The 14,629-nt window shown below is 38.5% G+C and overlaps 1 protein-coding gene across 1 annotated transcript in view; it reads right to left on the bottom strand.

The window, feature by feature from the left end:
* Window positions 1-14,629, bottom strand: part of MYO16 (myosin XVI) — a 250,981-nt gene that overhangs the window by 22,495 nt on the left and 213,857 nt on the right. The gene's annotated exons all lie outside the window — the stretch shown is intronic.

Below are 14,629 nucleotides of genomic sequence, written 5' to 3'. Positions count from 1 at the left end.
TCATTGCTAAGCTACTCTCCATCATCTTTGAAATGCCATGAAGGTCAAGGGAGATTCCTGAGGCCTGGAAGAAAGCAATTGTCATTCTAGTCTTTAAAAACAGCATGAAGAAGGACCCAGGGAACTATAGGCCATACTTTCCAGATTGCTGGAAAGTAGATCTGTGGAAGACCTGGGAGAATAAGGACCATGTGTTGACCATGAGTCAGCAATGACCATTGACCATGAGACAGCAAATGAGTCAACAATGTCTTGTGGCTAAGAAGGCAAATATGTGGGTCACATTAGGAAAATGGCCAGCAGGTCAAAGCAGATAATCATCTCCCTCTACTCAGCCCTGATGAGGCCAGATCTGGAGCACTGTGTCCAGTTCTGGGCTGCCCAGTAAAAGGCAAAGTCCAGTGAAGGGCTACTAAAATGACGAACAGACTGGAGCATCTCTCATATGAGGAAAGGCTGAGAGCTGAGACTGTTCAGCCTGGAGAAGATTGAGGCAGAAGGGGGAAGCAGAAGGAGAGTGGGTGGTGGCGAATCTAATCAGTGAAAGTATCTGAAGGGAAGGTATAAAGAGGATGGGCCCAGACTCTTCACTAGTTCCCAGTGATAGGAGAGAGAAAATGGGTACAAAATGAAAAACAGGAAGTTCCATCTGAATATGAAGAAAAACACTGCTGCAAGGGTGACTGAGCGCTGTCCATAGAGGCTGTGCAGTCTCCATCCATGGAGATATTCAAAAGCTATCTGGACACGATCCTCTGCAACTTGTGCTAAATGACCTTGTTTGAGTGGGGGAGATTCACTAGATGACCTCCAGAGGTTCCCCCAACATCAGCCACTCTGTAGTTCTGTGAAAAACATCTTTTTCCTTACCAGAAAACATCTTTATACTCTACCTGCAGGTTTCAGACTGAATGTTGAATGGGTGATTGATTTATTAGTTCCATGCCTAACTGAAAAATGGATCACAAAGAATGAAATTTTTTTAGAACAAACTACGGAAATGGAAATTTTGGTTGACTTGAAATATTATTTAATATTTCATTCTTCAACTACACAGCTGTCTTGAAAAGTCAAAAAGTTCATTTCCAAGCTGTCAGAATATATAGCATTTCAGTGTTTTTCTCTCCCTCCCTTGCCCTCATTCCCTGATCATTATTTTATGCCAGATTCAACTGGAGTGTTTCAATTGTACTATTTCATAAACTGCATATTTAGGCAAATGTGCTATGCACTGAAAAAAAATAGGCCAGCTCTATCCACAGTAACTGATTTGGAAAGGGAGTTAGAACCCAGAGTCTGAGATGCAAAATGCGCACAGTACAATTATAAGAGCGTGCCTGATTTAGCTTTCGTACAAGCAAGTTGACTGCAAAATGTATCTTTGCAGCTCATATTAAATTTGTCTGAAAAGGAAATGTCACTTTCAGATGTTAATAGTCAGTGCACTTGCCTATAGATCATAATCCACCTACATAATTACTGTGCCACCTCTAACATCAAGAGTCTCGGAGGAAGTGATTGGGATCCTTATTTTTCTTGATATCCAAAAGATTTATTGATTTGTCTGACATCTGCAATTCATCTAAGAACATGTAAGCAGAAAGACATTTTCTTGCATCCCTACTTTGCAAATGTCTTTTGTTTCATAGGTACATTGACTTTTTTTTTGTCAATCAAGAAGGGAAAAAGATTACTTTTTCTTTTTTTTTCCTTTATATGTGTACTCTGCAATACTACAACGCATTGTGGACAGTTAAATCCAGCTAAAACATCATCATAAGATGGCAAAAACAGATACTGGACTGATAGGTGGTATATCCTTTAGGAAAGCTGTTTAGATACAGATTTGTTATCCCATTTGCTCTATTCAGTCATTGTAAGCACAGCGTGCCTTTATTTCCTAAAGAGAAAAGAGTTTCCTAAGGAGTTTACAGTGTCTTATTCCCTCAACATAATCCACATGGTGGAAAATAAGTCTTGATTGTACTTCAAAATAATCTGCATTATATAAAGGTATGTTTAATACTTTTCTGTATGTAGACATTTTCAGATCCTCTTTGGAGCTGTTGTGAGCTTTTTTTTAAAAAAAAACATAACTCCGTATGTTGGGTAACTTATAAAAGAACTCTGAAGAAGACAGAGTGTATTTCTAGACAACAACTACTGTTTATTTATTTTGGACTTTGTGTAAAGTGGATGTGCTTCCTATGAATATTTTTTTCTATTAATAGCATAACAAGAGGATGTTTTAATCAGGCCTAACCAGATCTAACTGGATCCATCCTGTCAACTTTATGTAGGGTTGTAGGGTAATCCAAGTTGGAAAGGACTTTGGGATGTCTCTAAATCCAATCCTCTACTCTGACCAACGTCAGCTGTGAGATCAGACCATGCTGCTCAGGGCTTTGCCCAGTTGGGTCTTGAGAATCTCTAGGGATGGTGCCTGCACCTCTCTTCTGCGCTCTATGGCCCATTGCTTGACTATCCTACTGGTGAGAAAGTTTCAATACACAGCCTGAACCTCCCATTTGCATTCAAGACCCCTGTATCTTGTCTTCCTGTCATGTTATCGTTGTGAATGCCTGGCACTATCCTCTCGCTGCCTTCCTCAGAGGTGCAGGAAAGTGACTGTGGGGTCCTTCAAAGCTGTCCATGCCCCAGGCTGAACAAGCCCTGCTCCTTCAGGCTGTGCTTCCATTAACACTGCCCTGGATGCCACCGGCTGCCTCTGCTGCCAGGGCACGCTGCCAGCTCATGCCCAGCTCGCTGCCTCCAGGGCCTTTCCTGCAAAGTTGCACCCCAGCCAGGCTCTCCTCAACCTACAGTGGTACAAGTGATTTTTTTTTCCCAATAGGCTCTAACATATTAAAATGCCCTGCCTTCACCTTCAGACCTCTCTGTCCTCCCTACCCACTACCGCCCAAAATCTCTGAGCACAGCAAATGCATCTCACATAATGCTGCACTGCACAGCATTCATCTTAGATATGAACACTGTGGGATATTCTAAAAGATACATGGAAGCAGTCTGGTAACTTTAAGGGCTTATGGGAAAATACCCATCAAATACTGCTCTGAAATGTATTTCAGCCTCATGTCTTTTTGACCATCTGATAGAAGAGTTTGAATTTCTCTCTATATTTCCAAATCCCCCCTGCTGCCTGGAATCTGTGCAGATAAAAATAGGTACCATTCCTTATCTACTTTCTGAAACAGTCACAAATGGTTAAGGGGAGAGGAAAAGAAAAAAGCTATGGTTCCAATAGTTGCCATATATTCACCAATCTGCTGAATATTAGCTCTTTGTTCAGACCTGCATTCTTCTGTTTTAGCCAGATGGATTATCTCCCAGAAGTTTCCATTTTATTTTAGTAGCAATGTCTTCACAGTTGCCAACTCATAATAAAAGTTATTTGTAGAGTTATCCATGCCTACTTGTGAGAGACTTGCTACAGAGAGGTTTCAGCTGCAAAAGCATGGTGGGAGTTCATGATTATAAAAGAAAGACAAGCTTCAAGCGAACACCTACTGACTATGTGCAACAGTGAACATTGCTTGGGATGTTATTTGGTAAACTGACGTTACCAAAAAACATATCTCTTATTCTGCCATATTTCACTCTATTTGTAGCTAGTGAGGATACAGATTATAAAAAGAGGATTCTAACTTGCCCCTCAGTTGTAGCATAGTCAATAGCTGGAAGCAATCTCATGTATATATGTATAGCACTTCCATCCAGAATATGACAAAGCAAAGTGTAGAAACTGTTTCATGCAAGCAAGCTCTGTGTTCCCATAATTAAACCCATAATTAATTACGTTAACAGTACTTGTAAATTATAAAGGAATAGTCATACAATAGAGGCAGCTTATGAAATCCCCATTGGTACACTATTCGCAAAGTTCCTGGAAAAGACTGTGTTTAGAACTGATGACAAAGTCGTAAGACACAGAGTGTGCTGAGGTTTTGCTTATTTTGGAAAGAAGAATCAGAGTACAGCAATCACAGAATTGATTTAATAAATCCATTTTTTAATTATTATTTTCTGCTTTATACTTTGAATAATCATCTCTCTCTTAAAATTTAAACACATTTAAAGTCTAAATGATCTCACTTCTTTCTCAAAAGAGCAAACTGACTTCATCTAATTGAGCTGAAAGTCCCAAACATCCTATTATGAAGTTTTTTTTTCTTTGTCTTTCAAACATAAAATGTAGAAACATCATTCCAAACACTAAAGTTATTTTTTCAAATAGGATTTAGGTTGAATTAATGTTATTCTCATCACATTACAAAATGAACTAATATTAGAACCATCCAGATGACAGATTAAACTGCAGTACTGAAACATTTTGAGAAAACATTTATTATTTTTTAAAAAGAATTATATATTTAGCTTATTTAATAAAGTCAAAAGCAAAGTATAAGTATAAATTGATCAGTTGTGGACTGATTGATACTAGTATTTAGGTGGACTCTCCATAGACTCTTCATGTAGCAAGACATGAAAAATCAGAATGTTATTAAAAATTCAATCGTAACTGACTTGGTTGGATTGTATTTTTCTTCACTGTCGATGCCTTTTTTTTACTCTCCTCTCTTTAAAAGCAGGCATATCCATAACTTACATGTTTCCCCATATGTTCCTTTTACAAATACTTCTCCTTGTAGCATTTAGCACTCATTTAAAGTCTGAGTAAAAACCCGTTAATAGTGACAGAAGGCCTCCATCGCATTCAGTAGGTTTTGGATCAGATTCATGCTTACCTTAGATGCTTTGTACAGCAATGCCAGTGCACTAAGGGATGCATAATACAGGGCAAACCTAGTGCGCCTCTTGCTTTGTGTTTGCTAGTCATTTAAATGTGATTAAAACTATTCCCTGGCTCTGAGGCAGATGATTAGAGAGACCCAGGGCTGTGCTATTAAACCTCCTTTCTCTCCATGGCTGTATCCAAATTGTCTCCTGGGAACTGTCCCTGGCCATTTCCTGAGCCTTGCCCAGGATCTGTCTGAGCAGCTAGTCTGTCTTGCTCAAAACCATGCCAGAGTCTGCTCTAAGCTTTAACTGCTCAGATGATTGAGCTGGAATACCCAGGACATTCCCTGGCACTGCCTCATTGACTAATAGAGACATAGCCCTTCGCCTTGGCAGCATTAGCTGCCACTGTTAGAAAAGAAAAGAAAATCTGCATCAAAGGAGAAAGTGACCAATATTAAGTCCATCTCAGGAAATAAATGAATAAATAAATAAAACAAATAAATAAAGAGAAGGATGCTCAGACTGGATGGGACTAATAGGGCACTGAATTGCTATTCAGTCTATGCTAAAGCTGCCACATGAAGAGTTTCATCCTGACTGGTATTACATAACATGCGAGAGAGCAAGTCACCCTAGCTTTCCTCTAGCGTTAATGAAAAGTAATATACCCCTCGTGATTGCCTTCTGTCTGGACCACTCTCTCAAGGCACATGTTCCTTTTCATTAATTAAACAGAGAACTTAAGCTGAGTATATTCCCAGCTGAGGAATTTCAGTGCCAGAAGCTAGGCAGGTACTAAACTAGGAAACAATCTCTCCTACTCCGCAAAACATCAACTCCAGAAACCAGAAACCACAAACGCTGTACAAAAAGCTTAAAAGCTTTGCCACAAAGGAGCCAATGCTACAAAAACATATAACAGAGTTATGAAAAAAAAAAAAGGCATGGGAGAAAAATAAGACTTTCTGTAAAACACAATCAATACATGACTTTCATCTATTGCTATCATGGACCAGAGCTAGTTACACTTTATGAATTGTACAAGTAACTGTGAATTCTAGAAAACACTTCAATTCCAGTAGAGAAATTAATGTGCTACTAGAGAAGAAGTGTTTTGCAGCTTGGCTAGCAAGGCATCTAAGAACTGAATAGCTTGACTTTCTTGAAACCTATGACTTGTGTCCAGCAAAACAAAAATTTCAAATCAAGCAGCTTGTCACAATATACACGAATATTAGAGAAGTGATGAATCCTCTTAGCCGGCATATGGAATAAAAGACCTCACGGACAGCAGGGATATGCGCTCTGGGAGAGTCAGGAAAATGCAGAACCCTAGTGGCCAACCCTGAATGTTTGTTACGTTTACCGTGGTAGCTGGACACACGTACCGAGAAAAAAAAAAAAAAAATGATGATGACTGCACAAATTAGGCAGATATTTTCTGATGGGGGAAAGGAAGAGGAAGGTTAAATAAGAACAGGTCATTTTATTTTGGTCCCAGTGTTTACTGCTTGGTCTTGTTGCACCTTGATAATTTCACTTGGCATTTCCTGTTTTGCCCTGACCTGGTACTCAGAAATTCCTTGTCAGTGTGGCTTGCTAGCTACCCTCGGCACATGTTGCCTGAGGTGTCCTTTTGCTGGATGAATGCGTATTGCTTCAGATTAGTTCAGTTTACCCACACGCAGTCACACTGTGACCTGCTGTAGCATGACTGTTTACTTTGTCTGCCGAGAGCTGGAGGCAAACAGATGCATCTTATTTGCTGAAAGAAATGGAGCAGGATGAAGACCGTCAAGACAGGATTCCCCCAGCCCATTAGTGTGCACTGTGTGTCTCGCCCTCATCGCGGTGCTGCTGGCTGCCACTGCTGCACGAGGCAAGAATTATTCATTGATTTATTTCACCTCACAAAGCCCGCCTGCAGAGCAGCCATTCTCCAAGACTTTTTTCCCCCCAGTGATGCTCCGAGGATAAGCAACAACAAATTTGTATCATTGCTTCCAGTACCCTCTCTCTCAGAGCTATCAGACTGTGTTACAAGCTACTCCCGAAACTACGTTCTTAAATGGAGCAAATAAATACGGCACAAGGGGAACAGAGAGCGATCTGCTTTGCTCTGGGAAGGCGCAACTGTGGAAATGGTGCATGAACACCAGGAAGCAGAGAGAGGTGAGGAAAGCCATGAGGAATTTAAACTGACAAAACCAATTCTGTTGGAGGTAAAGAGCTCCTCTGAAGATTATAATATATCTCTAAAGAATGTTAAGGTGATAGTGATCGATAAGAGTTCAGAAGGGAAGGCTGGTAAAAAGAAGGTTGCTCGAGCAAGTGCTTTAACTCCAAGGTCTGGTCCAGCCCTTAGGAACCATCAGCTCAATTCCTCCTTAGTAAATGACGTTACAGTATACACCTGGAGCTGAAAATGTTAAGGAAGGTTTCTTCTGCTTCACCTCTGATGGACTTGTGTTGGTCCACTCCTGTTCCATGTTAGGAATGTCTCAAAGCCATGCAAACTTTCAAACTTGGTGTGGGAGATAGACTTTCTCACTGTTTCTCACTGCCTGGAGGACCTTGGATTGTTTGAAACAGAGCAGCTCCCAACTTGAGAAGACTGCTGCTGAAGTGGAGAAGACAACCCTCTTAAATGTTGCAAATGATGAAGAATAAAGAAGAGAAGAATCTCTTCTGCTTAACAGCATTTACACTCACTCTTGGAACACTTTACTAAGGCAGCAGGTACAACAGAGTCTGACAAGCATACATGTTTCAGAAAATGGGGCTTTTCTTCAACCTACCTGGTCTATGACCTGATCTCTGCAGAGCTTTCTGAGGCCAAATAAATAGGTTAGGTTAAATAAGCCACAGAAGTAAGAAGGAACACAGCACTGCTTAAGACACGTTCTTCCCTTAGAAGAAGCATCATTCTCCCTCCATTCCCCCAGCTTTTCACGTCTAATATGGAAAAAGCAGCTGATTTTGCTCTGTAATAGTTCTGTTTACTGTTAGATATGTTTAAATGGCTGACCAAAGAGGCTATTTCTTGTGTTTGTGTGGTTAATAAACTGCTGGTGTGCTGGAAAAGGAGGAGGCAATTTGTTGAGAAACACAGCTTCCCTTTTTTAAACTGTTTTCTTCTCACAAATGTGGATAAAACAGTTCTTTTTGAAGACAGGCATTTAAGTTTGTTTACTTTTGTGTGTGGTATCTCAGTAACAGAACAGCCATTACTTCTGGGCTTCAGCTGCTGTTGGAAGGAATTATATGATGAGACACTGTCTCAGCCCTCCTCCTCCTCAAACACAGTTGCAAATACTGTGAAAATAAACAAACTGAAAGCAAACAAACAAACAGACAGACAGGGATTTGCTACTGCCAACAGCATCACATCAGGTTTCGCCACAGAATAGTTCTACAGAGATTTTTCAGGATCTCTGTCATACCAGCTCTGGCACTGACTTCACCACAGAAGTCTTAGTACAATGTGGCTGGATTGGGCAGAAGGATTGTTTATGTGAATTCTAGGGATAATCTAGGGAATATGGTTTGGTGACCTGTACTGCAATTCACCCTGTCAACCAGGGACAGGTATTCTGGAAAACACCTCAGACAATGTTCCCAGTTTTGAAAATCAGTCTCCCAAATAGCAACTGAATTTACAGATGTTTATTTAGTTTGTCTTTATATTCTTTTGAAGGGATAGAGTGATGGTAAATGGCATGTCCATATACCTCCAAGCAAGATCATATGGCTTTCACAGAGGCAGTGTGGTAACCATCTGTACTGCACATAAATGTAGCTAAAAACTGTCACTACATACTACTAATACATCAGCATCATACTGGAACCAGTCCTTACAATAAACTAGAAGAACAGTGCTAAAATAATTTAGCATTGAACTTCAGGGATAAAATCTATTTAATATGTTTTTCCTTTAAAAAGCTGCCCTACACAGAGGATAGTAATTTTAAAACAAAACAAAAACTCTCGCCAGAACAGTCCTGAACCTGAAGCCTCATTTATTATCTCATTCAGTGGTGCATCAAGGCAGAAGGTGGATGCCCCAAATCTCCTATGGATCCTACTGATACAGTGCAGCTGTGATGAGATAGCATGAGGGTTGGGGCACCCCTGCGTTTCTGACCGCATCCGTTTCCCAATCTCTGTCCTGTTTTCTCTTGCTTCTCCATCCTGATAGACACATATAGATCATATAGATCTTTATAATCTCATATGATGATTTGCACAAGTTCCACCAAGAACTTGCGGTAACCACTGAGGGGCTGCCCTTGGACACCTGAGCTGGCAGGTTCAGAAACATCTCTGTTTATAGCAGACACAAGCACATCTTACATGCTCTAGGTGACCCTGTGTGTGCAGGGGGGTTGGACTAGATGATCTCTAGAGGTCCCTTCCAACCTTAAGCATTCTATGATCTTTGGCTGCTTTGCGGACGTGCCTCTATACGACACACCGACCACTGTGCAAGTGGCCACTTTTGACACTTATGTCAAAAAAGTCAAATCTTCTCCTTGTTACTATTTTCAATAAAACAAACAAACAAACAAACAACCCCTCTAAATCTCTACCTGAAGGCCTAAAGTCATCATTGCAAGTGGGATGTTACTAAAAACCTTTGGGCTTGAATTCTGACTTAGCTGAACCACTACAATGCATCTATTGTGCTCCTGTTGCATGCAGGATGAAGAGACATAAAATAATTCAAATCCAAGAGGGTCTAACCAAAAAGGAAATTAGCTTAGAAAAGGAATGCCTGAAAATCTCAGAAATGGACTATGCAAAAGAGAACAACAACAAAAATCTGTGTTGGGTATGAACATGAGAACACCTGCGCTGGGTCAAACCAAAGATCTCCAGGATCCTTTTCTGACAACTGTAGATAGAGCATAAGACCAGGTCAAAAGTATTTCCTTTGTGACCCTGGGATTTCACAGCCTCCTGCATACTCTACTCTTTTGGATGTGTGGCGGGGGCTGTTTTAACTAAAAATACTTAAATTGTAATATAAATATATAAAGGTTTAGGACAATATGAATTCATTTTTCACCTGAAATATAAATTAATTTTGATTTGTGTTTTTCTAATAACCTCCAGGTAAAAAAAGATGTCTTTAGTATTCATACACAAAGCTTATCATGTCACAAAAGAAAACCAAAGCAAATAACACCTTATATGATTTTAGGCTGTAAGAACAAAACAGTGAAATTGGCCTCCACCTCACGGAAAGCTACAGTGATTTTTTTTTTTTTGGATAGAAATCCAAAATTATCTCCTCAGCAGAAAAAAATACTGCTTTTCAGAAATTCTGTAAAAGAAATGGAGAATTATGCTTGGTGTAATGTGTTTAACTTTAAACAATAAATCTTTTCTATAACAAATTATGCAGAAAAAGGCAAATATATAGATGGAGAGACTACAGGTTAAGGAGACTATTTTTAAGATGGTAAAAAGTTCATAATATTAAGTGAACAGGAATGAAGTGTAAGAAGCATTTCACTAGTCTCTTTTATCCCATTTTCCTGCTGTAGTAATGAAAATCACAGTTATTTCTCCAGGATAAAAAAAAAAAATTACCTGCACAGGACTCTCTGGCCTGTATTGCAATTGCACTGTCAGCAGTTTGATCTTCTCTTTGCTCTTTTCTACATAGGGCATCTACAGCTAGCCAAGCAAGGGGCTTGTTTATGACTCATTGCAGCATTAAGCTCTTATTGGCATTTTTCCCAATTCTTTTGGCGAATGTAAAAAAAACCGAGATTCAGATCGAGGGCTGTAAGTAACCTATGGTGAATCAGAGTGATGACTTTTCTATGCTTAGATATCTAATCTGAAAATTAGTCATAGAAAGTCATCCTTATTCCCTGTCAATTAAGGCAATTATATAAACAGGTTTTAATCCCTCTCAGAGAAGTGTTGTGAAGCCTAATTCATTAAAGTTTTAATGCTTTGAGAATCTTACCTTAAAGATGTTACAGAAGTGCAATGCCTCATGTAATCATTTCTCTAGCTTTTTCAGGCAAAAGAAAATGAAAAGTGACAATGCAGATTTTAAAATTACTTATGTTTTGTAAGTTGTTAAAGTTTGCCACAAAGAAAGTAAAACTATTATATTGCATCAATATAACGTAGGAATTCTAAGATGCAGATATGAATATTATCTTTATTAAGTTGCTTAAGAGGAAAAACTGAGTGGCTTAGAGGATAAGGACCTAGGATTTCATCTCAGAAATCCCAGTGATAATTTAATTTGCAATCCACTACTGAGAAGTTAGTTGCAAAACAGTAGTTTAATCTGTTGATCAAGGGAATTTATTTACCCACATCCTTGCCTTTGTTAGGATAGTATTCCACATTCATATACAATAAATCCTGTAATTTTCCAAATCTGAGCCAATTGCATTTGGCATGATTATGTCATAACTAGGTACAACTAAATATCTGTATCTGTCAGTTGCAACTCTTTTCCTCTGACTTCTAGTGCTTAAATTGGAGTTGATGGAATAACTCACTGATTTGTAAAGTTGCCTATCTTGAAAATATTTCTCTTAGAAAGCAGATACAGGAGGCACTCAGAGAATTAATGTATGCCAAAGATATCAGGTAAACATCTCATTAATAGTATTGATATATTGTTATTAGTTTGCTGTTTGTACACCTTTGACATTACTACTATGTAGGTGGCTAACCTTTGGAAAGGTTTGGAAAGGAGTGGATCGCTGAAGCATGTATTGACCTGCCCATACAGGCCTCCTTATATTGAAATTTTAATGACATCTGAGGAAACTTTCAGTCCCATACACTGAAGAGTTAGATAAAGGAAAGGTCTTCCTAATTTTATTTCTTAGGACTTGGGCACTTAAATCTTTGTGGCAAGTTTGCACACCTTCTTACACTCAGACTCAGAGGCTCGCGAATTATCTATGCAAGCTTTTTCTAAACAAAATGAAGCACAGAAGGCTTTATCTTTATAGTATGATTGTGAGCAAATTCTCTTAGGTTAAGAAAAAAAACATATTTAATTTGCTCAGTACCCTTGTGAATATGTATATATGTATTTGTATATATATATATATGTGTGTGGGTGTGTGTGCCTTGTATACATATTTATCCCTTAGCCATATGAATAGTGACTCTGCCAATGTGAGTGGATGTAGCACGGATGATGGAGCGGGAATTACTCAATCTTTTGTTCTGAAGTTGAAACTATTCAATTTTGCATGGAATGGCTTATTAACTGTATCAAATCAAGAGAAATAGCACTATAACCTAGCAGTTTGAGTACTCATCCAGGCTTAGAGGAACAAAATTCTGTCCCTGCTCCACAAATACTAAACATGAAACATGTAAACGTAATTGCAGACAATTTCTTTTTTGACGTACAATATTTTGCAAGAAATTGCAAACTTTGTGATTCTATCACTGCTCGAACATCTCGATGCTACTATTGCATACTACTGGATTAAAAAAAAAAAAAGTCAGATATGTCCAAGGTAAGCTGGCAAGTAATGAAAGTTTTTGCCATTTAATTATTGTTTTGTTGCCTGTGGGAAAGAAAGGTGATCTTGATTCAGTTCACAATAAGCCAGCAGTCCATCACAAAACCACGAATCCATTTTAATGCCATTCTAGATGATCTTTTCCCACAGACGTGTCAGGAGGCACAAGGATATCATTGTTCTCAGGCCTTGAAATTACTCCTCCAGGTAAGAAGGAGGCATGCTGGAGGTCTGCCCGTATTGCACTTTTATTGGCAAAGATGCTTTTATCTCCAAGGTTGATGAACTGGTATAGAAACTTATTGATTTCCATAGAAAGTTTTCCTTGACCTCAAAACGATCCACAGTTCCATTTCCTATTTTGAGTTCAGGTTGTTGGTATGTTATGACTTATGTTAATAAGCAAAATCACTCAATATTATAGAAGGCTGCTCACAAGATAAGACCAGGAAAACTTCTAGCTTTACATAACATGGTGCCATGGTGCTGCTATTACTTGCCATTTTATTACACTGCATTAAATGTTAAATAAAAGCTAACATTTATTCCAGCTGCTTCCAGAATGGACTGAAAACAAGCACCACACAACATGGTGAACTGTAAAAACTCTTCACACATTCAATTTTATTTCTTTGTTCCTTCCAGTCCATCTACTCATCATTGAGCTATTCATATGTAACAGCACTTAGCTATACAGTAGCTCCCTGGCTCATAAAATATTAATTCCTTTTTTTTTTTTTTGTATATCCTTCTTGAACTTTGATCTTTCATATTTAGTGTTGCTTTGATGAAATATTTAGAAGTAAAATATTTTCCATGTGAAAAGTAAATTCAGAGTTTTTAGATGGTAGGATCTGTTAATGTACTAGCTCCAACCCACAAGAGACAGAGGTTGAATTCTATCCCTGGTCATGTTTAGTTGAAAATTGAGTTTATAGAAATTCTCAAACCCAAAGCAACATTTGTAGTATATGATAAAAGTAAATCTGCTGGTCTGGCTGGAGTGGGCTTATCATACTTACTCAGAAGGTATATACAGTGAACTTTGAATAGCTGCATGGAAACAGTTCACTTCTTTAAAATCTTTGAGTTACTTCTCAGTGAATAGAATGTCTTATTGATATAATATAACAAGACCCCCAACATAAAAATACCTTGACCATATTCACTGACTTTTATTGTTATCTGTTAATTTTGCCAAAGCAAACAAACCCACTGTAACATCTCCTTTACATTCTCATGCATTCATATATTTAAATAACAAACAAGGCTTTCTTTTGAGACTGAAAATTGATGAACTTCGGATTTGCAACTCACAAGGGAATGAATTCAGCAGTGAAAGAAATACAGGTTCCAACGAATGATTTTTCAAGGTCTGGAACATCCACAAGGGCTCTATTTGCAGTGTTTTCTCTGACGACTGGTACAAACCTTTTTTTTTTCCCTATGTTTGAGATCATTGCCTCCTTGTCATATTTGATTGAAAGAGGTCAATGGCTGCCAAGGTTCCTAGCCAGAGAGTGACAGGCCAGCACACATACAGATACATTCATATCCAGAATAAGCTCCAGCCCCCGATTCTCCTCTATTATATCTACGCAAATCAGAATATGTTACTGAAATCAATGAGTAGGACATATATAAGGAAATAGATAGTGACAAAAAAGACAATCTATCTCATTCTCTTTGGCATTGTACTTCAAAAATGGGGCTTCATATCTCCCATTTGGAACATGCTACACACAGCAATAAGGACAGGTAGAAGTGAAGAGGCAGAGAAAATAGTCTGGAGTGTCTGTCACACTGAACTTTAAATTCACAACATTTTGAGAACTTTAAATTCTACTATGCTAACTATTTAGATGTTCCTTATCTCCAGCGGAGAGATAAATGTGGGAGGATTCCAGCTTTCAGAATGAATGCCTAGTTTATAGTCTAGTTTGATGACTAGATATTTAGCTTTAAATGGACAAACTTAGGTTAAAATCATCTCATCCTTACAGAGCATCTAAAATCTTTATATATCAGGATGAATTTTTGTAACTCACAGGATCTATATATCTTATAGTAATATCATCATATCCTCCATTATCTGCACAAGGCAAAAAAGTAGCTAATATGATCTGAGGAGTGTGTTTTCAAAAACTGTTAGCAAAATGGAAAGCTTTGTTTTGTTTTTTTATTGTCGTTTTCTTGCACCAGGTACAAAAGATGTTCTACAGACAGCTGAAAGCCAACTAAATATGTTGGTATGTACATTAGTATATGTGAGCAATAGGAAGAGTTAGAATAAAAGGACAGCACAGGGAAATAGAGCTTGTGGCAGCATATTTGTCTCAGGTTTAATTAGG

The sequence above is a fragment of the Tinamus guttatus genome, unplaced genomic scaffold (assembly GCF_059628265.1).
Source record: "Tinamus guttatus ecotype Peru unplaced genomic scaffold, ASM5962826v1 Tinamus_guttatus_pri_ptg000047l, whole genome shotgun sequence".
In the NCBI taxonomy this organism is placed as follows: domain Eukaryota; kingdom Metazoa; phylum Chordata; class Aves; order Tinamiformes; family Tinamidae; genus Tinamus; species Tinamus guttatus.
The sequence above is the reverse complement of the archived record's forward strand: the minus strand, read 5'-3'. Positions and strand labels throughout refer to the sequence as shown.